Genomic DNA, 25853 nt, shown 5'->3' on the forward strand with positions numbered 1-25853 from the left:
TCCACCTACTGTACTCTTTGCTACCTTCCCCCACCCTCCTCTCTGACCTATCAACTCCATCCCCACCTCCATTCACCTATTGTACTCTATGCTACTTTCTCCCCACTCCCACTCCCCTCTCATTTATCTCTCCACTATGCAGGCATCCTGCTTCTAGTCCTGATGAAGGGCTTTTACCCGAAATGTTGATTTTCCTGCTCCTCGGATGTTGCCTGACCTGCTGTGCTTTTCCAGCACCACTCTGATCTAAACTCTGGTTTCCAGCGTCTGCAGTCCTTGTTTTTATCTATTCATGTTATACGGCAGGAGTACATTGGGTTTCACCCTGGACGTTGAAATTCAAGATTTTAACAAGAACTTACATTTATAGAGCTCAGTTGCTGTCATGTCTTAACTGTGCCTATGGCAGATGGCTGTGAGCTTTATCATTCCGAAGACTTGAGAACAAAAATCTGGGATGAGAGAGCACTACGATGTAATGGTGACGGAATGGAATCTAATTTTGGTGATGGAGATCCCGCTTGTCAGTTGGAGTGGGAATTCCACGTCTCTGCCAATGGGGAATGTCTCAGGAATTACTGACTAGCATTGGGCCTATCCTGGCATTCAGGACTCCCGAGGACAGGATGGGAGGACAGGTGGCAGCTGGTGGTGAACACCCCACCTCTCAAGAGCTGTCAGACAGAGAAATGTCCGCTACTCTCCTTTCCTGACAGTGTCAGTTGGGGTGGAGGGGGGAATGCTGTTGTCGGCAAATTAACCCAGCAAGGAGAGAAGCCGAGACCAGCAACACATGAGTGAGGGCAGAAGGGTTAAGAGGGGATGGCTGCGTGACAGAGAGTATTGCTGGCCAGCAGTGGGGGAGGTGGGGTAATGGTGAAACAGGGAGGGTCTGTCTATTAGCTGGCCCCCCTCTTCCTGAACAAGTAACGGTTTAAAGGGTTATGAGAAGCAGGCAGGAAAGTGGAATTGAGATCAGCCATGCATTAGATAACAGAGCAGTCTAGAAGGGCTGAACTGCTTACTCCTGCTTCTTGTTCTTCTGTTATTGTGATAACAGCTCTTCCAAGCAGTGATTGAACAAGGAACTTGTCAGTTGGATTCTAAGCCTTGTCCCAAGTACATTTTCTAGAAGCTCTGGATTACTAGCCCAGATTACTACTACTTTCCTCTGGCATTATTTTTGTAAAAGAACAGAAAATGATGTTGCCTTGAATGGAATCCATAATGGTATGTGTGTTTTGGAGCCAAGAAACAGTTCCTGCTTGGAATTAATTTGAACCAAACTTGGTTCATGTGGATCACTGTCCTGTGAATTGGGAACATAGATAGGCACCTAGAGGTTGAAAGGGTGCAAGGTGAGAATATTCTGGAAAATGGGTTTGAATCCCATCATGGCAGATGGTGAAATTTGTCATGGTGACTGGTATCAACAATTGTAAAAATCTCATTTGGACGCTAATGTCCTTTAGTGGCAAAGATCTGTAGTGCTAACCTGGTCTGGCCGAAATGTGACTCCAGACCCACAACAATGTGGATGACTCTTAACTGCCCTGTGGGCAATAGGTATTGGTCTAGCCCATGACACTCACATCCTGTGTATGACTAAAATATGTGCTCATATTAGAATGATAGCTCACTGAATGATAAGTGCTTACATTTTGATTTTCTTTTCCTGTCCCTTGCTAAGAAACTGGTTCATCATTATATGTTTGTCAGTTTCCATCTAGGTATTGGCATGTTGGTAGCTGTGAGCACCAGGTAGTTGCTCATATTTGTAAAGTTTTATATCAATTGAGAGTTCAGATTACATACCTGAAAAGCAAGAAGACACATCAAAAGCCGGGATTGTTCACATGGGAAGAGATTTACCAAAGGCACTGCAGTGATTGAACCATTGATGCTCCTGAAGTATCAAGGCAAGGTAAGCCTCAGTATATTTAACAGTCTTTGGTTGCCTAATACAAAGGCCTAGCCTCAAACTTAGAGATAGGTGAGTGAAAAGACAGTTTAGACTGATGTAATTTCAATCAAAGGCAATTATGTAAAAAATGGGCTTCCAAGAGTAAGCTGATTGTATCATCAAATTCAAGACAGAACTAGACAAATACCTGGAGAAAAAAAAAGCTTGATTCAACAATATGAGGCATTGTGGAATGTGATATCTCTGAGTCACTGGGACTGGCAAAGTGAACGCATTTCTAATTGCATACCTCTGTCATCAGTAACTTAGGTATATATGGCATGTTTGACAAAATGATCAGAATTTTACAGTTTAGCTTGGAAACAGAATTGCAACATGGAGAGATGGGGAGCGTCAAATTGGGTACTAGGGCACCAGTGGCCCATGTACTGCTTGCTACCCTTGTCCAACCCGGCTGTGATTTTACCAGGTTCACCCCTGGAGTAACTGATAACCTAGAATGACCACTCAACAGCAACTTGTGCACGCTCCGCTACGGTTGCTGAGATTTTACCAACAGTAGGGAAGACTAATATTCAACCTGCTACGTGAGACCTTGTGCACAACTGAAGTCTCTCTACCCCTTCCCAAAGTGTGAACTCTCTTCTCCAGCTCTCTCCGCTTGGCCCATCAGCACCAAATCCCTCAACATCATCTTCCTGCCATTACTAGGCCCTGTCAACCCAGTCCCATGGAGCATTAGCTCATCATCTGGTCTCCAACACTGGGTGCTTTTGTCAGGACCTGTTGAAGTGCCAACTGTGGTGTTGTTGGAACAAGAGTGATACCGGCCTTTTGGTCAGCTGGATGCTCTCTCAGTTGGACTGGAATCCCCCAAAAGGCCGCCTCAAGCCAATTAACGGCCAAACTTTCATTAAATAGTTCATAGTTGAAATACCCAAGAGTAGAGCTGGACTCGCCCCCCACATGAAGACTCTGTCCCCAACATAAAATTCAATAAACTACCTCATGACCTTTCACTGCACCATTCAAACACTAATACGACATTGATCCACATGGATGGAAATTTCATCAGGTGACTAAACGCTTTGTCAAACAGGTAGGAGTTGCAGAGTATCTTAAAGGAAGAATATCAGGTAAAGAAGAGATGGAAGGAGAAAAGCCCAGAGCTCAGAACTGGACAACCGAACACAAGGCCACTGATGGTAAATTGATGAGAAATGGGTGCTCAAAAGACTAGGACTGGGTGAGCACACATGTCTCAGGAGGTTGTCGGGACAAAAGGATTTATAGAAATAGGGAGGGGAAAAGGCATGGAGAGATTTGAAAACAAGGGTGAGAATTTTAAACTCTGGCAGTTGCTTGACCAGAAACCCATGTCCTAAAGATGGTAAGTTCTTGGGAATAATGAAGGAAATTAAAAACAGGACAGATGAGTTGATCAGGTTTTGTGTTGGTCTTCACTATATTCACTACTGTCAGTGAAATGACCAAATCAGGAAATGGAGGAGAAAAAGAAACAATAAAATACAATTACAAAAATAAAAACACAGTTACAAGAAAACTAGTGCTGAGTAAATTGTTGGACTTGTGGGCTAATAATCCTTCTAGAGTTCATTCTAAAATCTGAAAAGAAATGGCTAGTGACATAAATTCATAAGTTGGTTTTAACTTTTCAAAGTTCTCCATATTCGGTGAAGGCTGTATTTCAAAGTGAAATAGCACATTTAGCTCTGTTATTCAAAATGGTGGGGAAACAGAAGGAAACTGCAGACCAATTGAAATCTGTCAGAGGTACAATGTCAGAACCTCTCATTAAAGGGGCCACTTTGGAAAACTCAAAGAAATCAGCAGAATTTAACATGATTTTGAGAAACAGAAAACATGTTTAACCAATTTATTGGTATTCTTTGAAGAAGTAAGATTTAAAAATGTAAATGCTTTTAAGATGAAAGTAGATAGATTCTTGATTACCATGGGATGAAAGATTATTGGGGATATGCAGGAATGTAGAGTTATGGAGTCAAAGAGGTTTACAGGATGGAAATTAGCTCTGGCAGTCCATTCCAGACACTCACTTCTGTTTGAAAAGAATTGTCCCTCTGGACCCTTTTGTATCTCTCCTCTTTCACTTTAAACCAATGGCCTCTAGTTTTGGACTCCCATACCATTGGGAAAAGCTACCTTATCTATGGCTCTCATGATTTTATAGACCTGTAAGAAGAGGTCACCCCTCAGTCTCCTGAGAGAAAAGTCCCAGCCTATCTAACCTCTCCTTATCACTCCTACCTTCCAGTCCAGGTAACATCCTGGTAAATTTTTGCTGCACTGTTTATAGTCTAATAATATCCTTTCTGTAGTAGGACAACAAGAACTGCATGCAGTGTTCCAAAAAGTGGCTTTACCAATGTCATCAAATCAACCATGATTGTGTTGGATGGCAGAGCAGGTTTGATGGACCACACGTTCCTTTGTTCCTTTTAATGTGGTCATAAGTGCCATGGATAAAAGGGAGCCGACATTGAAGGTACTGTACTTGGGGTTCAGGAAGAGATTTGATAAAGTGGAATGTTAGAGGTTATTAAATAGGTCATTAGAAAATAAAAGCTTATGTTGTAAGCGGTAACATGTAGAGGATTGACGAGCTGACAGGATAGAGAGATTAGCGAGTTTTGAGAAGATTTGTATCTCAGGTTGAGGTTCTGATGTAGGTTTGCTTGCTGCATTAGAACATTATTTCAATGAATGAGCCACCATACACTGCAGCACAGAGGAACTACACAGAGCAGAGGAAAATCACCTATGCAGTGTATTGAAAAAGAACGGGTACCCAATGAACATAGTCTACCGATTGTTCAGCAACAAACCCCAGACAAAACACATCCAGAAACCTTAGTCACTCTCCCCTACATCAAAGACTTCTCAGAAATGACTGCGAGACTATTCAAACCTCTTGGCATCATGGTAGCCCACAAACCCACCAACACACTAAAACAGCAGCTAATGAACTTGAAAGACCCTGTACAGACAATAAGCAAAACTAGTGTAATTTACAAAATACCTTGCAAGAACTGTAAAAAACACTATATTGGACAAACAGGAGAAAATTAGCCATCAGGATACATGAACATCAACTAGCCACAAAAAGACATGATCCACTCTCACTAGTATCCTTTCATACAGATAAGGAAGGACAACACTTCGACTGGGTCAATACATCCATCCCAAGACAAGCCAAACAGAGACAAGCATGGGAATTCCTCGAAACATGGCATTCCAACCGGAACTCTATCAACAAACACATTGACTCGGATCCCATTTACCACCCCGTGAGAAAAAGAACAGGAAATGATGTCACTACAGGAAATGACATCACCAGCCCAAGGAAACCTAAACATATAAACAGAAAGTGGGCCATGCCACTAGTGCTTCATCCGGAGGCTCACTGATAAGGTTACCTAGTATGGTGATGAAACATCTGAAATGAACCTTCCAGCTCAGTAAGCAAACTTACATCCAGAGGTTAGACATAAATGGAAACAGTAAGGACTGCAGATGCTGGAAGTCACAGTCGATAAAGTATGAAGCTAGAAAAGCACAGCAGGTGAATGTTTCCGATGCTGTCTGACCTGCTGTGCTTTTCCAGCTCCACATTTTATTGACTTAAACATAAACAGGTCTTTTTCTGGTTGACAAGATGAAATGAGTGGTGTGCAACAGGACGCAGTGCTGTGGCTGCAACTTCTTACAATTTATATCGATGATTAGGATGATGGCATCGAAGGTATTCTGATGATGACACAATGCTAGTTCGAAGAGTAGATGGTGAAAAGGTGATCAGGAGGCTATCAAATGGAGTATAATGTTGGAAAATGAGGGAATGTTCATTTTGGCAGGCAACATAAGAAAAAAGGACCATATTATCTAAATATTGAGAAATTGCAGAGCTCTGAGACACAGGAAAATGGGTGTCCTAGTGCATAAATCCTAAAAGGTTAGGGTGCAGGTACAAAACGTATTCGGGCAATCTAATAGGATGTTATTATTAATTGTAACTGGAATTGGATACAAAGGTAGGGAGGTTATGTTTCAGTTATATAGAGCACTGGTGAGACTACATCTGGAATATTGTGTGGAGCATTGGTCAACATATTTAAGAAAGGGTGCAGATGCATTGGAAACAGTTCAGAGAAGATTTATTAGACTGATATCAGGTGTGAGTGCATTGTGCTATGATGAAGCATTTAAACAGGCTAAGCTTGTATCTTCGAGGAGAAAGTGAGGTCTGCAGATGCTGGAGATCAAAGTTGAAACTTTATTGCTGGAACAGCACAGCAGGTCAGGCAGCATCCAGGGAACAGGAGATTCGACGTTTCGGGCACAGGCCCTTCTTCAGGAATGAGCAGAGAGTGTTCAGCAGGAGAAGATAAAAGGTAGGGAGGAGGGACTTGGAGGAGGGGAGTTGGAAATGTGATAGGTGGAAAGAGGTCAAGGTGAGGGTGATAGGTCGGAGTAGGGTGGAGGCAGAGAGGTCAAGAAGAAGCCTGCAGGTCAGGAAGGCGGTGCCGGGCTGGAGGGATTTGGCTGAGACAAGGTGGGGGGAGGGGGGATGAAGAAACTGGTGAAGTCCAAGTTCATCCCCTGCGGTTGGAGGGTTCCCAGTCGGAAGATAAGACGCTCCTCCTCCGACCGTCTGGTTGTTGTGGTTTGGCGGTGGATGAGTCCAATGAGGCCATCTGTGTTGTACGTATTTTGAACTGGTCCTCCTGGGAGCAGATGCGGCGGGCCGCCTTCCTGACCTGCAGTCTTCTTGTTGACCTCTCCGCCTCCATCCTACTCCGACCTATCACCCTCAACTTGACCTCTTTCCACCTATCACATTTCCAACGCCCCTCCTCCAAGTCCCTCCTCCCTACCTTTTATCTTCTCCTGCTGAACACTCTCTGCTCATTCCTGAAGAAGGGCCTGTGCCCGAAACGTCGAATCTCCTGTTCCCTGGATGCTGCCTGACCTGCTGTGCTGTTCCAGCAATAAAGTTTCAACTAAGCTTGTATCTTGAAAAGGTGAGACACACAAGGCTATCGGCCAAGTGCATGAAAGTGTGATTAGAATGTTTTAGACCAGCACAAACTCCATGGGCTGAAGGGCCTTTTTCTAAGCTATGAACTTTGATTCTACTGGAGGTTGGAAAGGCAAGAGGTGATGTGATTGAAACGTATATTATTCTGATACCTGAATGCAGTAAAACCTGTTTCCTTTTGTCAGAGAATGTGGAATTTGGAATCATAGTTTAAAAATAAGAGGTTGTCATTTAAGGCTGAGATGAGAACTTTTTTTCTCTTGAATGTCAGGAGTCTATGCAACCCTCAAACAGTGGTGGAATATTTTTAAGGCACGGCTAAAGAGATTCTTGCTAAACAAGGAGGCTGTAATGAAGGTGATCAGGGATAATTGAGAATGCGTTGGTTGGTTACATTCAGCTCAGTCATAATCTTATTGAAACACAGAGCAGGCTCAAGGGGTTGAGACAAGATATTTGACAGAAAACAGACGGATCACATAGAGGGATGGGACTTAGATTCATAGAGTTGTACAGCATGGAAACAGATCCTATGATCCAACTCATCCATGCCAACCACATATCCTAAATTAATCCAGTCCCATTTGCCAGCAATTGGCCCATATCTCTCCAAACCCTTCCTATTCATATATGCATTAGATAACTTTTAAATGTTATAGTTGTCCCAGCCTCCATCACTTCCTGTGGCAGCTCATTCCATACTCGCATCACTCTCTGTATGAAAAGCTGCCCCTTAGGTCCCTTTTAAATTTTTCCCCTCTCACCCTAAACCTATATTCCACCCCCTGGTTTTGGGCTCCCCCACCCCTGGGAAAAAGACCTTGGCCATTTACCCTATCCATGCACCACATGATCATACAAACCTCTATAAGGTCACCCCTCAGCCTCCAAATTCCACATTCTCTGACAAAAGGAAACAGGTTTTACTGCATTCAGGTATCAGAATAATATACGTTTCAATCACATCACCTCTTGCCTTTCCAACCTCCAGTAGAATCAAAGTTCATAGCTTAGAAAAAGGCCCTCAGGGAAAACAGCCCCAGCCTATAGCTCAAATCCTCCAACCCTGGCAACATCCTTGTAAATCTTTTCTGAACCCTTTCAAGTTTAATAATATATTTCCCACAGCAGGGAGACCAGAATTATATGTTGGGAAACAGACAGCTGCAATTTGCACGACCTCAGTTTTACAGAGTGTATACTACCGGAGACCAAACAGGAGAGTCTTGGTCAATAGGGTGGGGTCAGGTATCAGAAATCTAAAGTTGTATAATTTTATAAGAACCTAGTTCCAATCAGCATTATATGGTTTTATTTCTCAATTAGTTTTATGCACCAACTATTTATTGGGGTGGCATGGTGACTCAGTGGTTAGCACTGCTACCTCACAGTGCCAGGGACCGGGGTTCGATTCCCACCTTGGGCAACTGTCTGTTTGGTGTTTGTACATTCTCCCTGTGTCTGTGTGGGTTTCTCCCACAGTCCAAAGATGTGCAGGTTAAGTGAATTGGCTATGCTAAATTGCCCATAGTGTTAGGTGCATTAGTCAGGTGTACATATAGGGTAGGGGAATGGGTCTGGGTGGGTTACTCCTCAGAGGAGCGGTGTGGACTTGTTGGGCTAAATGGTCTGTTTTCATACTGTAGGGAATCTAATTTAATCTGATAATGACCTATTGCAGCCTAATTTGCTTCGAACAAGACTCATACAAGCCCTGGCAATAGCTCAGCTGATTTCAGTTCAGGATGTGATGTCTAAATCTAATTGGATGGGGGCCTCTTTCTGTTTCAGTGGTAGTGTCCTAATCCCTGGACTGAGAGACCTGGTTTCAAGTCCCACCTGTTCTAGAGGTGTGTAATAATATCTCTAATTTGGTTAATAAAAAAGACAAAAAAACTAATTGGATACTTCCTGCTCCAGTCATGTTTAATAACATATCTGATCAGGTTGTTTAGAAAATAGTTTAAATTTAATTGGATTCAATAAGCCTTTCATCCTTGTGATGTATTCCCTCTCTAATCCTCTCCTCTTGTCTCTCTCTTTCCCCTCTCCCTTCCTTTGCTGTGACTCACCTTAAAATGTACCTTGTAGGCCCAAAAACATAGGTCTTGCCTGAATATTTCCTTCCGTGACTCAGTGTACATTTTTTTTCTTAACTCTCCTTTGAGTAGTGCTTTTACATTTTTTTAACTGCATTATGTAAATTTAAATTGCTGTGACTAAGTTGTGGTGAGAGACTGGGAGACAGCTGAAACTGTTATTAACCATTCAGCAATAGAAGCAGGGATTAGCTAACATTCCCAGTAAACAGTTGTGTCTAACAAAATCAGAATTTAATGGGTAATTCTTCCCTATTTGCAAATGATTATGATAAATCTATTAATGTACTGTTAAGCAAAATATCCTAGAAGTGGTATTGGCAGTTTTACTAGAGAAATATGCAACATATTTGCATGAGATTTCTGTTATCTTACTGCACATTGAGTGAGAGAGATGTACAGCATGGAAACAGACTTTTTGGTCCAACTTGTCCATGCCAACCAGATATTCTACATTAATCTAGTCCCATTTGCAAGCACTTGGCCTATACCCCTCTAAACCCTTCCTATTCATATATCCATCCAGACGCCTTTTAAATGTTGTAGATCTTAAACTGTTTAAGAAAGATGAATTAATAGCTAGAGTGAAAACTTTAGGCAGAAGAACATTAGGCAACATGTTACACAGCTAATTGCTGATATGAGCATAATTATTTATCAGTTTTGTGTTAATGCGTACAATCGTTCCTGAAAACACAGGTCAACAGGAAGGTCACAGTTTATAATCTATGGGCACTTTGCCCAATTGGTTTGAGCTTCCCACTGGATCCACAAACAAGGAAAATATGCAAATTATCTACTTTGCCTCAAGATCGCATGCAATGATTTAAAAACATTGGCAAAGTCAAAGCATTAACATATTAAGCATCATGGTATTTCTGAGTTATATCTGGTCATTATTGACTTGTTAGCCTTTGGTTTTTTTCTCTCTCCCTTTTGTTCAGAAGGTAAATGGCTTGATAAAGCTTTCTGTTCCTTTAGCTGAGGAGCCTAGGTAAAGGATCAGGGTCTATGGCACAGGGCCCACTGATGGTGGGATCTTGCTATGCTGAAGTTGGTTGCTGTATTTGATTCTGTGACACTGGAGCCTGTGCTTCACAAAGTAACCTTTTGGTTGTGCAGTGCTTTGTGATGGTCTAAGACTGTGATAAGGTCATAAACTAAACACAATATTTTTCTTTCTTTGAACAACAGCAAGAAGAAAGCTGTATAGAGAAATAGAGTAGAATTCCTACAGTGTGGAAACAGGCCATTTGGCCCAACAAGTCCACACCAACCCTCTGAAGAGTTTCCAACCCAGACCCATTTTCCTAACCTGCGCATTCCCTGAACACGAGGGGCAATTTAGCATGGCCAATTCACCTAACCTGCACATCTTTGGACTGTGGGAGGAAACCTGCACAGACACAGGGAGAATGTGCAAACTTTACCCAGACAGTCACCCAAGGCTGGAATTGAATTCGGGTTCCTGGTGCTGTGAGGCAGTAGTGTTGACCACTGAGCCACCTAATAGCAATCATATTGATAAGACAGAATGTAAGAGAAAAGCAAGAAACACATCAAATGGACAATGAAAATAGAGGTTGGAGGTGAGAAATTCAGTTGACCAGGTATTCATGCATCCCATCCAGGAGTGTGAGGAAGGTCCGAGCTGGGATTTAGTTCAATAGCATTTAATTCGTTGGACTCTGACATGTATTTGTACAGCAAGTACGAGTTCCAGTTGGACACAGCATGATTTCCATACCAATGACCTGCTTATCGTCTCAGTATGCACGTTGGGAAAGATGTTTTCTCTGGCACATTTGAAAATAAAGGAGGAGACTCTGTGTCTTTGACAAGTGTCAAAGACTTGTCTGCTCCGTGCTGACGGATTGATAATAACTCGTATCAAAACACCTCGGAATGCTGGCTCACCTCGCTGGCGGAGTTACTGGCTCCCAGTCTCCCCCGCTCCCCTGATTCATCCATCCTCTGTTATCATTCCAGAGGAAACTCAGCTCTTTATCATCTCTGAGGTACTAACCAAAACACAGACAGCTCGTCGCTCAGGGTGCGTGACTGCAACAGAGCCACTCCCAGTGGCTTCTCCCCATGCAGGTACCTGTGACTGCTGGGGGTGGGGGGTGGTGGAGGTAGGGGTTAGTGAGTGTACTTTATTCAAAACTCTCTATGAGAAGCACCACACATGCAGAGGAATTGCAAACTGAGCGTGACTGGCGCCACATCGCCCATCCTCATCCTTTTACCTTTTGTTTCCTATTATTGTTTTCCCGCATACACCTCACTGCGATCGTGCTTCGTAGTTACTTTAATCTCCATCTGCCCAACAGATCTACCACAGCCAGAGATCTCAAGGCAATACCTGCTCTGTGCTGTTCATCGCTTTGTGATGTCTCTGTCCATTTCCTTTCACTATTGATATCACTGTAGGGCAGGCAAAGACTCCAGCCGCTATAAAGCTACATTTCAGTTTCCCAAAACGTCTCTACGAGCCTTGGTTGAAATTATGGTTAATCCACGTTCACGTACATTTTTATGAAATTGTTCATAAAAGGAGAAATAAAACTTGAGAGGACATGGAAACAAGGATGATGCAAAATAGAAGTCTTTTTCACTCACCGCCCTCCAGCAGTCACAGGTACCTGCACAGGGAGAAGCACTGCCTGGAAATGTAATTAGAGACAGGATCAGTTGAGGCTTTCAAGAGGAATGTTGGATAATTATTTGGATAGAGATGGGGCGCAGGGAAATGGGGGATAGAGATCAGTTTGCCACTGAGTAATAGAACAGGAGCAGTCACAATGGGCCAGATGGTCTCACTGTGTTTCAGCTTTATGAGAAACATAGAACCATTACAGTGCAGGAGGCGATTCGATCCATTGTGTCTATACTGGTTCCAGAGAGTAATCCCACTCTCCAGCCTTATCTCCATAGCTCTCTAACTCCATCCCTTTCAAAGTCGGTGATTACTAATCCCTACACACAGTTGCTGTATTTTCTATTTTCTTCTAAACAGCTTTTCCTGAGTCCTGGTGTTACCTCATCTAAATAGGTCATTTTTCACATGTGACTGGCCATTTGACTATGGAGGGCATCACACCTGTAGGTAAGTTAATCCTTGCAACCTTGCAGATATTTTGAAGCAGGGAACACCAGATGTTGCTTTGGTGTAGAACTCCTCACTGCTTCTTCATCACTTCTGTGCTGTCAGTCCCATGTTTATAGATTAGTTTCACATGGACTAGGAATGAAACTTGGAATTTTCTGGTGTGGTTAGTTCAGAGCTACAGTGAACAATTAATGACTCCTAATGTTCACATGAGGAGACTGAGAGATATTTTAAACATTCAGAGAATGTCACTGATAAGGCCAACACTTATGTCTATCCAAGATTCTCCTGAGCAGATGGTGGTCAGTTACTGTCTCTAATCACTACAGTCCATTTGGCATCATTACACCCACACTGCTATTTGGGAGGAAGGTCCAGATTTTAACACAGTGACAGCAAAATAACAGCAATGTATTTCCAAGTCCGAATACCATGCAGCTTGGAGAAGCTTGACCTTTGTGGTACTCTCAAGTATCTGCCAGCCCTGACCTTCTAAATGACAGAAGTTGCTGGTTTGGGAGATGTTGTCTCAGGATCCCTGGTACAGTATATCCTTTAGATAATAAACACTGCTACATTGTGAATCAGTTGTAGTGAGAGTAGGTGTTTGTGGACATGGTGCCAGTCAAGTGGACGCATTCTCCTGGATGGTGTCAAACATTTTGAATGTTGTTGGAGATGCACCCATCCTGGCAAGTGGGGAGTATTCCATCACTCTCCTGACTTATGCTTTGGAGATAGGGGATAGGCTTTGGGGAGTCAGGAACTTACTTATTCACTACAGGATTTGTAGCCTCTGATCTGCTCTTGTAGCCACAGTATTTATATGGTGAGTTCAGTTTAGTTTCTGATTAACAATAATCCCCAGGATATTGGTAGTTGGGGATTCAATGATGACAATGCCACTGACTGTCAAGAGCTGATGATCAGATTGTCTCTGTTGGAGATAGTTATTTTCTGGCATTTGTGTGAGATGAATGTTACTCGAGACTTATCAGCACAGGCCTGGATGTTGTCTGGGTCTAGCTGCATTTGGACATGATCTATTTCAGCGTTGGGAACACTGTGACTGAATATCACGCAGTCATCAGCAAATATTTCCACTGCTGACTTTGTGATGAAGGGGAAGAGTATTATTGAAAAAACAGAAGATGGCTGGGCCAGGGACATATCCCTAATGAACTACTGCACTGATGTTCTGGAGCTGAGATGACTGATGTCCAACAACCTGAACCATTTGCAGCATTCTAGGTATGACTCCAACTAGCAGAGAACTTTCCCCCAATTCTAGTTTTGTTTTGATGCTATAGTCTGTCAAATACTCCCTTAGTAACAAGGGCAGGAATAATTATTTGTCCTCCTCAGTTCAGCTGTCTTGTCTGTGTTTTGGCCTAGAAATGAGAAGAGCAGTTCTGGCACTGTTCCAGATGGAGTTGTCATACAGTGAGCAGGTTACTCATACAGGTGAACGTTCATTTATTGAACTGAGTGGAATTAGAGGTTTGTGTGACGGTGCGTGCATGAGAGTATGTGTCTGTTTGAGTTTGCATGTGTACATATGCTTATCAGTGTGAGTGTATGCATGAGTACATGTAGGAAAACTCATGCAAAAACTGGCCAAAAGCACAATCTGTTTGATGTACTAATGATCTTCATTAGATCTCATGATCTAATCTAAAACTGTGGTTCAGATAATAGTTGTAAACAATCAGACTTTGTACTTACTAATTTGTCATGATCAGGATTACGCAATGTTCAGCAGGTGAATGCTTTCAACTCAGCTTGTTTGATTTTGTTTACATTTGAGTCCTTTGGTCCTGCTGATGTTTTCTGAGTCAGTTATAAGCCAAAATGGCGATAGTAATACTTCACCCTTTTATTTACAATAATACCATCCATGAATGTTGCTCATTCAAAGTGACAGCTAAAACATCGTTCAAGAGATCTGTAAACTCTCTTCCCATTGACCTGTTCATGCACCATTATTGATGACCCAAACATGCAGTGGCATTGACCAGTCAGTAGATGTCAGCAAATATACATGGTTTCAATTCCCATCTTTGCCATTACTCATGAATTTGATTTTCAGTGAATTGTGTGATTTTGTTGTCATGGAACATAGTTTAGAGAGCTTCTGTAGTTCTAATGCTGAAGGGTTTTGACACCCAAATCATAAGATTCTGCAATTTGCCCAATACATTTTTTTTCTTTAACACGCTAGCAAGGCTGAATCGCACTGAGGATGACTGAGAATAGTCAGTTGTGAAATCAGGAACATGAGTTAAACCCCAAAACGCTTCTTTTCCCTCCATGTCTGTGGCTTGAAAATCAAACAGTGCATAAAACAAGCAGCCAATCCTCACTTACCAGTTTTAGCTTAACTGCGCCCTGATCATTTTACCAGCCCAAGTCCATGGAGTCTCATTGGAAGCATCATTGCCATTTCTAAGTTGCCATTACTACTGGCTGTGATGGTAAGTAGCAGCATGCTATTTGACATGGGGAGAGTCAGGTCTAGCCCTCTCGCCCTGTTCTCACCTGACATTGCCCATGTACTGTCTTCTTCATCTTCGGCATCCAGGTATTCCAGCAGCCAGCATGTGGTCTCCTTTAGGAGTGGAGCTCTCGGCCTAGCCTGGGCGGTCTTCTTTGGCAGAGGCTTCCGGCCCAGAATTCCAGTATGTTGGCTGCATCTTCAGGGTATTCCATTATTCTTTCATCTGCTTTCCCCCAGCCCAGGAACCAAGAACTGAACATTAACATGGGGCAGCACGGTGGCTCAGTGGTTAGCACTGCTGCCTCACAGCGCCAGGGGCCCGGGTCTCCCCGTGTCGGCGTGGGTTTCCTCCCGGTGCTCCGGTTTCCTTCCACAATCCAAAGATGTGCAGGTCAGGTGAATTGGCCATGCTAACTTGCCCATAGTGTTAGGTGCATTAGTTAGGGGTAAATATAAGGAAGGGGAATTGGTCTGGGGGGTTGCTCTTCGGAGGGTCAGTGTGGACTTGTTGGGCCGAAGGGCCTGTTTCCATATTGTAGAATGTCTATCTAACTGTGACGACCTTTGTCTCAATTTTACTTCTTATTATTCATTCTTCCTATTATTAATGATAATATTATTATTATTTATTATTAATATTATTAAAGAATGATTGATGTAGGCACGTGGTGAAGTAACTTATAAAACTTTCACAGTATTTTTCATGTAAAAGTACACATGACAATAAATTTCCATTCTACAGCAGGAATCATTAGAGAATTTTTAAATATTAAAGGCATCAAGGGTCATAGAGAGAGAGAAAGCGAGGATATGGCATTGAGAGCAAAGATCAGCCTCTGAATGGTGAAGCAGGTTCGAAGGGCAAAATGGGCTACTGCTGCTTCGAGTTCCTACATTTCCCCACCAAGAGTGGGGATTCCAAATGGCTTTTTCTTTTCATTTTCCCCTGGGAAGCACTGAAGACAAGACAATCAAAGCATTGTTCATTCTGGGTGAGATAAAGATGGGTCTGGGAATAAAATCTGCCGGTGTTGCTGCTGGGTTTTTATATGAATTATTCAAGGGTTTGTTTATAAGCTGACCAGCAATGATTGCTCTGTTGATCCATTGCTTTACGCCTGACTGTACGAGTGGGACTGTTATGATAGTTTCATGAAAATGCACACTTTTCATGTTTTCTGCTTCTGCTGCGTCTCTTCAGTCAGATGTGACCTTGTCAAGCCAATGAATAGCAAGGTTAAATGTGAGCGTAATATTTCATCAATGATAAAGAGAAGCAGTATAGACAGAGGATGGAGCTAACATTTACAGAAGAATGGAGGTCAATTATGAAATTGGACAAGTAAAATGGAATTTAAATTCAGCACTCAGTATTAGGGTTTTAAGGTGCTGTATTATTATCCCTCCAACTTTAGGGTGGAGAAGGTCTGGTACAGGTCTCACCTGCCCTGGAAGCATGTCATAATATTTCCAAAGAGGCTAATTAAAATAAATATCACATTTACTTATTTCTGGTTCTTTTAACTATGTCAGAGTCACAGGACTCAACAGTCAGCTCAGTGGAAGTGCTACCTGAACCTCGTATTTTCTTTTTTGGAATTCTCTACATCTTCACAATAAATTGAAAGCTCAAAACATTAACCATGCAAATGCAAGCTTAAGTACCTTTTTAATGCTGTGCTAATTGTTAATAGAGTTTTACATTCCTATGCACTTTTGATAGTCATTAGATGTCTCAAATGGATGAAGCCATTTGAAGTATCTTTTGAAACAGGATAAAATGTTGTAATGAAAGTAACAAGACTGCCAATCTGGCAAACTCCCACAAACAGCAATGTGATAATGATCAGAGAATCTGTTTCGGTGATATTGATTGAGGAATAACTAATAGCTAGGACATCAGGCTGAAAAGCTTTGGTCTTCTTTGAAATTGTACCGTGGAATCTTTACATTCAAACCAAGCAGGAGATAGGGCTGTGATTTAGTCTCATCCTAAAGACAACACTTCTTTGATAGTGCACTGGACTATCATCCTGAATTTTTGTGCTGCACTCTGACTACCAATTTCTGGGACAATCATCACCGCAATATACAATTGTGACCATTTCTTTAGGTTATGAATTTTTTGAGAAGTTATTAAAAATGTCTTTTCTTTCCCTCATTCAATGCAATCTCTATTTCCATATTGTTTTCCCTTTTAAAGGATAGAATCCCAACAATGTGGAAACAGGCCATTTGACCCACCAATCGTCCAAACAGCATCCTGTCCGTGCCGACTGCTACATTTCCCATAGCTAATTCATTGAACCAAAATTCATCATTTTGGACTGAGGGAGGAAATCCACTCAGAAACAATGTGCAAACTCTACACAAACAGTCACTCAAGGCTGGAACTGAATCCAGGCATTGTGAGGCAGCAGTGCTAACACTCAGTCACCAGATTTCTGATGTCTCTTGCTGTGCCTGGTTTGCAATTGTCCCATCATCTCTACCCATTTTCATAATGACAATCCCGAAGCCTGATTGGTAAAGGAGGCTTCTTTTTGGTTGCCTTGATCACTTAAGACCCAGTTGTCATTACTGTGTTGTTAATTAATCATACTTTCAGCAATGGTGTTTACAAACTTTAGTTTGAATCAACTAGGTAAAAGTGAGGACTGCAGATGCTGGAAATGAGAGTCAAGATTAGAGTGGTGCTGGAAAAGCACAGCAGGTCATGCAGCATCCAAGGAGCAGGAAAATTGACGTTTTGGCAAAAGCCTTTCATCATGAATGAAGGCAGGGAGCCTCCAGGGTAGAGAGATAAACGGAAGGGGGATGGGGCTGGGGAGAAGGTAGCAAAGAGTACCTGGGGGAGGTTTCAATGAGAGAGCGACTCGCTGAGATTCTTGTGGAGCGAGGACAAGAACTTCTTCAAGGTAGGCATCCTTGCAAGAGGATTCGCAGTAAGATTAAAATCAATTGGCAAAAGTGAGGGCTTGCATGGCAAACTGAAGCCATAATGACAGATACTGCTACTCATTAAAACAAAACCTGGCTCATTGACTTGTTTTGGCTAAGATTCTTCCACATTTGCATCACCTATTAAGTGGGAGAAATATGCTTTCAGCTCTTAGCTACTTCCTGAGGCCTATTAATGAAATTCTAACATTATTCATAGTTCACTGTCTGACCAGCAATAACAATGAACAAAGAGGAGGATTGCCAAGTTGTAAACTTGGCTGTTGCTGGTCAGGAATAAGACAAGCTACACATATTTGGTTGTGTACTGCACAGTAGAGTCATAGAGATGTACAGCACAATACCAGACCCTTCGGTCCAACTCGTCCATGCTGACCAGATATCCTAAATTAATCTAGTCCCATTTGCAACACTTGGCCCATATCCCTCTAAACCCTTCCTATTCATATACTCAGGAAGAGTGAAGAGTTTGGGTACGACAAATAATTTTCCTTCCCAGCCTTTTAATGCTGTTCCTCTGTCTTCTGAGCAGACCGACTAATAATAGGTAATGACCCATAGTTTCTCACTCATTTCCTTTGCCCATGGTTAATCTCACTGTGTGTGGGCATGGACTATTGGCAGCCAGTTTTAATCTTGGGTGGCATCACTTACCTGAGATGAAGCTGTCCTTCACCGAGCCCCCAGCACCTTGACACTTTCAGGTCATGGAATGTGAGTTGGGTGCCTGGGATTAGGCTTCATTAGATTGACTAAATTGATACACACTGGATAGTTTATCTCCAGGCCCTCAGAGTCCAGCAAGTGAGGCTAATTGCAGCCTCACGGGTGCAACATTTGCATGTCCGATGGTCAGGGATCAGAGACAGATTGGCCAGCCTATCTCCACACTCACCTTACCCTATTCTCACCTGAGCCAGAATACGACTCTGATTTAATGCACGAGGACTGTGGTTCTTGAGAAACATGTGCTGGACGACTTTGGGAGCTCCCCTCAACCCATTTCATAAAAAAGGCAAATTAGTGAAGAATGCATTCTGACTCGAAGAGGTAAATTAAAGGACCTACAAACTGGGTTGGAGTTCAGACAAAGCTACATTCAATTGTGCTTTTAATATGAAACCATTCTTGTAGCCTTAGGAATGAGTACAAATTGTGCCAGGATATCTAAGGTCATCAGAACCTGCTTGGCTCGGGAAGCTGATGGGTCTCAATGTCAAGTTGCTCCTTGGACTGTAAGTGCACTTAAAATATTTTGAAGTTCTACACAACAATTCACTTACCACATAGCTAAATGAATGACACTTCTATTCTGCTGTGCAGTTATGGTGAATGCCTGAGTACTTATTTTTCACTGTTTATGGACAGGCATACAGAACCCCCTGAGATATGGAAAGGAAGTGGTGTCTTCAGTGACAGAATGCCGGGCTGCATAATGTAATGAAGGCAGCTCAACTCCAACTTAAATCCATAGAAAAAGAAATCACCTAAAGCTCAACTATTTTTAAAATTGATTTCAGAGTTTTGTTCTTTATTGCTGTAGCAAGATTTTTACTGAATCATTCCTTGTGCAAACAGCAGGCTGACTTCAGCTGTAAATGTGCCTTTTATTCCTTTGAGCCTTATCCTACTGGCCCAGTTTTTGAAGCTGTGCTTGCTCTGTAGCATTTCATTCCTTTGCACAAACCAGCTGAGGAAATCAGTAGGTCCTGACAAAGGTTCCCACCTTCCCAAAGATAAACTGAGTGGCCCATAGCATAGGAAAGCAAAGAGTTCCACTGAGAGTGGGGTGTGGCAAAGAGTTGTGATTTCAGCTGGTGGTGAACTTGACAGTGTGGATTTTACAAACCAATTCTCAAAAATAAGGCACACTGTCAGCAGTTTCCTGATTCTTTGGTCAGCTTTCCCTGTGCTACTGTCCTGCATATCCATATTCAAATACAAACAGAGTGGAGGGCCATCATGATTGCCATCAATCTTCTTAATCATCCAGTTGAGATATGTTATAAATGAGTCATAGAGTCATAGAGATGTACAAGATGGAAATAAACTCTTCTGTCCAACTCGTCCTTGCCAACCAGTTATCCCAACCTAATCTAGTTCCACTTGCCAGCACCCGGCCCATATCCCTCCAAACCCTTCCTATTCATATACCCATCCAGATGTCTTTTAAATGTTGCAATTGTACCAGCCTTCACCACTTCCTCTGGCAGCCCATTCCATAGATGTACCACCTTCTATGTGAAAAAGTTGCCCCTTAAGTCTTTTTTACATCTTTTCCCTCTCACCCTAAACCTATGCCCTCTAGTTCTGGACTCCCCCACCCCAGAGAAAAGACTCTATTATCTTATCCATGCCCCTCATGATTTTGTAAACCTCGAGAAGGTCACCCCTCAGCCTCCAAGGCTCCAGGGAAAACAGCCCCAACCTATTTAGCCTCTCCCTGTAGCTCAAATCCTCCAACCCTGGAAACATCCTTGTAAATCTTTTCTGAACCCTTTCGAATTTCACAATATCCTTCCGATAGGAAGGAGACCAGAATTGCACACAATATTCCAAAAGTGGCCTAACCAATGTCCTGTACAGTCGCAACAAGACCTCCCAACTCCTATACTCAATACTCTGCCCAATAAAGGAAAGCATACTAAACACCTTCTTCACTATCATATCTACCTGCGACTCCACTTTCAAGGAGCTATGAACCTGCATAGTTTGGGATATCTATTTGGGTTTATAGTCGGTATGGACTGGTTGGATTAAAGGGTCTGTTTCAGTGCTGTGTGACTCTACGACTCTATTCCTCAGGATCGGGTAGTGCTTGGGCCTCCTGTCTCAATGCTACTCCTGTGCCACAAGAGGCCTCATACTGATGGCTGTAGTATATGGAGATATGAGAATGATGTTAACAAGGAGATCATGATGCTGTTAGACAGGATGGAACCAGGAGTGTGGTGTGGAGTGGACTCGATGGGCCGAATGGCCTTACCTCCGGTCCTATGTCTTATGGTCTTATGGTCTCAGTTATGTCCTCGCCTCCCTTCTCTTATGCACTGTGTTATATTCAACACGGGTTAATGCTGTCATTTGCCTGAATGTAGACTGTCTCCAGTCAACAACTTTGACTCAAGCTTACTACATACTGGGCAAGCAGGTTTTTGTGTTCCCTGGAAGGACTCCTAACTTGGAAGGCAATGAAGAACTTGCAGTAATAAACACGTTATGAAATATTCTCTCAGGTAAGGCCCAGAGCAAGAAGAGCAGTCAGCCCACACAGAGTACCCAAGAAAGGCATATGGCACAGCAGAACTCTGCTACCAGTCAGTCAGATGGTGGGTGCATGGGAAAAGCTACAAGGTAAGGAGATCCAGGGGCAATAAACAGGATACTCAACACAACAATAAAAACCTAAGTGCCTGTAGCCTGGAATGCTGTGATGGCACCAGATTCCGGTCACAGAGCGTGAAAAAAATTCAGCTCGCAACTGTGCATAACAGGTGAGTGCAGAATAAAGGGAAACACAGGAAGTTCACCATCAGAAAACACAAGGAAGCAAAAATGTAAACTCACTACCATCAAAGTCAGGGCTCCTTGATGGTTCAGTGGTTAGCACAGCTGCCTCACAGCACCAGGAACCCAGGTTCAATTCTTGAGTGACTGTGTGGAGCTTGCATGTTCTCCTCATGGTTCCTCTGGTCCATAGATGTACAGGGTGGGTGGACTGGTCATGCTAGATTGCCCATAATGTCCAGGGAGTTGTTGGTCAGTTGCACTAACCATGGGAAATACAGGGATTGGGTAGGATAGGGAATGGGTTGGTGTGGGCTTGTTGTGCTGAATGGCCTGCTTTTACTCTTAGGGAGTCTATGAAAATATCCTGTAGACAAGAGCTTTACCCAGCCAGTAACAGAGAAGGGACATGAGTGCCAGGAGAGTGAGACCCCATTCCAAATCAACCACCAAACTATTCTTATCCCATTTCTCAGTACTGGGCCCATAGCCTTGTGTGTCTTGGAATTGCAAGTGCACATCTAAATACTTCATAAATGTTTTGAGGGTTCTGCCACTATCACTAATATAGGCAATAAGTTCCAGAAAATGATTAAAAGTGTAGAATATAGGTAATTAATAATCAGAAGTGCAGAGTCTAGAGTGTATAGTAAAAGACGTGGAGGTATTGTTCTATGATGAGTCACTATGGTGATTAGTCAGATATTTCATCAGTGTTATTTTGGTGACATGAGATAAACTGGAACAAGGACCCAGATGTATAAAGTCTCAAACCTGCCCTCTCCTAACCTCTCTCATGTATGTTGTACAATGCTCAATGCACGTTGGTGATGTTCACTTTTCTATGTGTGTACTATCTCCTATCCCCTGATCTGATCTGATTACATTTTCAACCAAGATTACCCGACTTCAAAGCTGCAGAAGTATCAATTTTGTGAAGAATGGCAGAGAAAACCATCAGCCCTGCCCTCCGAGACTGATGATTTATATTTTCAAACAGGAATACTTGTCCATTGTTTTTAAAAAGGAGAATTTACTGATGGCTATAGAGGTTTCATAAACAAAATATGGGGACAGAATGACTTAAATTTAATGCATGGGTACTGCGCACATTGCAAAGGGATACACTGACTGCTATCTTTAACCCTAGCAGATATGCTTTCAGATAAATGATGTAGGTATCAGATGAAGGGTAGTCTGAAGTGTGCATATCTATATCATCATGAACAGACAATGTGACTGATGTACAGATAACACAAAATAGTCCGTTATAGTCTTCTATTTTCCATGATGATTAAAAGTCACTTTTTTCCCCCTGCATCCCAGGTCTAACAGCCTCTGGAATTAACAATTAACCACCAAAATAAAAATGCCCACTTGGGATCACTCCTTTGCATTACAATAGATTATTTCTGGAGATACAACATGAAGGAAAGAAATATTTGCATTTTTATAGCTTCTTCCTTGACCCTCAGCATCCTTCTGTTTCACAGGTAGTGGGAAGATTTCTACATATGCTTCAACTAGAGATAACTCCTCCATGTATGTCAAAGTTCTTGGAATACTGGGAAATAGTGAGATTTAACCATCATTGACAATAGAAGACTGTAGCAGATCCAAATAAATTGGATTCTAAATCACTTTAACGTCAAGTACTTGAGAAGGACATCACTGCTGCAATACAAGACTTACCAGTTGTCCCAAAATATATCATGAAATTCTGTGGCACTATAATGTACTAAAGGATGAATTGGTCATTGCCAGACCATTTACACAACTCCGTATGATCCAATAGATTTCCTCAATAAGGTACCCGACAACTTCATATAAAGTGCTGTTTCCTCTTTCTCCCCTCTTCCTTGAACTCCAGCCAAACTGCACAGCCTCAAATTCTCTCCAATCTTGAATTTCTGACTTTGCATTCTAAGCAAGTGCTTACAGAAAGAAAAAAAAATTCCAATTTAGCATTTCTATCTGGAATTAATGCCGTTCTCATTTTTCCGAGCCACGGTTTGTTAATATTCCACATGGTCCCATACTCTAGGAATAATGTGCAGCTTAATCTATGAACAAGGTGCAATCATGCTCAGCAGAGTATAACAGTTATTAGGACGGAGATTAAATAAAAATAATTAGAAAAAGTTAGTTGAGTTTTGATGTATTAATTATTCTGGACTGCTTTATTCCAAAGACTAATTATCTGCTTCACTGCATCTGCCAAGCTTTCTCCAACTCAAAATTACATTGAAATAATTATGTTCCCAATTTGAAAGAAAACTAGAACATACTAACTCCGTAGAACATTTTTACAGGACCTGTACTGTCAGTACACTCGGCTTTCTCTCTAACTTCAAATTGCAGGCAATTTATTTCAACATTAATTGCAATGAGGTGAAGATTTGAATGTTTTGGACAGTTCTGATGGTTATTTTCCCTGATGAACCATTAGGAAAGTTATTGACGTCAACTCCAAGCTTTTGCCTGCCTTTAGAGTGCTGTTAAAAGTGGAAAATCCTTGGTGTGAGAGTTTAAGCCAGGGCCGATATCAATTAACAGCATCTCCTAGTGCCAAAAGAACATTAGCATGACTAGAGATGACAAGCCTCCATGCCTGTGATTCATTAGGAGTTGGTTATACATGCTCTTAACTATGCAATTTTACAGTAGGAAAGACGAGACAGAAAATCAGAGGCCTCATCAATCCAAAGTTTTCAGTGAAACTTTCCAGTGACTCTATAGAAAGAAAGAGGCTGGAGAGTCGGTGAACTGACTGTCAGCTGAGGAATTGACTAGCAGTGAGAGAACATAAGGCAAAAATGTAAAAGCTCACCTCCTCAGTGAGCTAACTCTCCATTACAACAGCTTCATTGAGCCTCCCTCTATTGTAGGTGCTTCTAATATCTCACCCGACAGCTGATTTGAAACATTCATCACTCTTTGAAGAATTTAATTCTTCCAGATCTCAATGTTGGATACACTTCTCACCCCTCTAATGTTATGTCCTTTGGCCCCTCTTTTCTTAACTCGGAGAATGTATTTTGGGCTTTAGCCATGAAAGTATTTGGCAATCTTCCCCTGCCGTCCATGTGCTGGCTGCAAGTTGCGTTGCTACAGTTTTGGAAGTATTTCACACAGTGAGAGTGGAATAACCTTTATTTTCCCCTAAGACCGGTATTGGCCCAGATCAAAAGGTCGATGAATCAATCACTTTAGCCTTCAATTATGTTGGCCACTTTAGGCTTCCTGAAGAAGGGCTCATGCCCGAAACGTCGATTCTTCTGCTTATTGGATGCTGCCTGACTTGCTGTGCTTTTCCAGCAACACATTTTCACCACTTTAGGCTTCCGACAAGCATACCGCTAACCATGGACTTGAGCTATCTATTGCAAATAGTTTTATTCTGTACTCAAGTCACATAGGAATCACAGCACAGAAACAATCTGCTTGGTATTTATGTTTACATGTTTCTCCTCCCACCCTACCTCAGATCATCCGATCTGCATTTCTGTCAGTTCTTTTCTCTCTCATGTTCTTATCAAGCTGCCTGTAAAACCATCAATGCTATTCATCTCATAGCGAATTCTGCATTCTCTGGGTAAAGTATACGCCCATGAGCTCTTTATTCAATGACACTTTGCTCTGATTTCCTTATTAGTGCCACCCCTTTATTAGTAGTATGGTGATTGATATTATTCACTTGAATCTGTGCTGTTTGCATAAAAGAAAAAATAAATCTTGTGCTTTATAAAATCCTTGATTATTCAAAGTGCACATGTCTCGTAAAAATATTTATTCACAATAAAATTGGATGAAAGCCATTTCCACTTAGTTACACCATTATGGCACTCATTTTGATTCCTTTTTGTTTTTCGTCCTAGCCAAGATTGAGATCTAACTGGTTTTTATTTTAATATAATCAAATGAGATCAGCTGACAGTGCATATCACAGTTTCCTCCTTTTGTATTCTGTAGTGAGGGAGTGTTGCATTGTTGGAGGTGCTGTCTTTAGGATAAGATATTAAACAGAGTCCCTTGTCTACCCACTAACGTTGCCATGAGAGAACTTCTGCACTCTGCTGCATCTTGACCATGACTTATTGCTCAACTGGGCAGCATGGTGGCTCAGTGGTTAGCGCTGCTAATTCACAGCACCAGAGACCCAGGTTCAATTCCAGCCTCAGGTGACTGTCTGTGTGGAGTTGCACATTCTCCAAGTATCGCTTTGGGTATTCTGGTATCCTTCTACAGTCCAAAGGTGTGCCGGTTAGATGGATTGGCCGTGCTAAATTGCCTATAGTATCCGGGGATATGCAGATGAGGTGTGGGATAGAGGGGTACATCTGGTTGAGATGTTCTTTGGTGGGCTGATGTGAATGCGATGGTCTGTTTTCAAACTGTAGGGATTCTATGAATTGACATTTCTGCAATAGATTTTCGTTATTAAGCCATCCACAGGATGTGGGTGACAGTAGCTAAGTGCGAATTTATTGCGCAGAGGGCAGTTAAGACTCAACCACATTGCTGTGGGTCTTGAGTCACATAGAGGCCAGCTGATTTCCTTCCTCAAAGGACATTAGTGAAATAGGTGGGGTCTTTCCCCCAACAGTGGGGAAACCACACAGCTCTTATTTCCAGATTTTCATTGAATCAAACTCTAACATTTTCTGCGGCAG

The sequence above is a fragment of the Chiloscyllium plagiosum genome, chromosome 23, assembly GCF_004010195.1.
Source record: "Chiloscyllium plagiosum isolate BGI_BamShark_2017 chromosome 23, ASM401019v2, whole genome shotgun sequence".
In the NCBI taxonomy this organism is placed as follows: Eukaryota; Metazoa; Chordata; class Chondrichthyes; order Orectolobiformes; family Hemiscylliidae; genus Chiloscyllium; species Chiloscyllium plagiosum.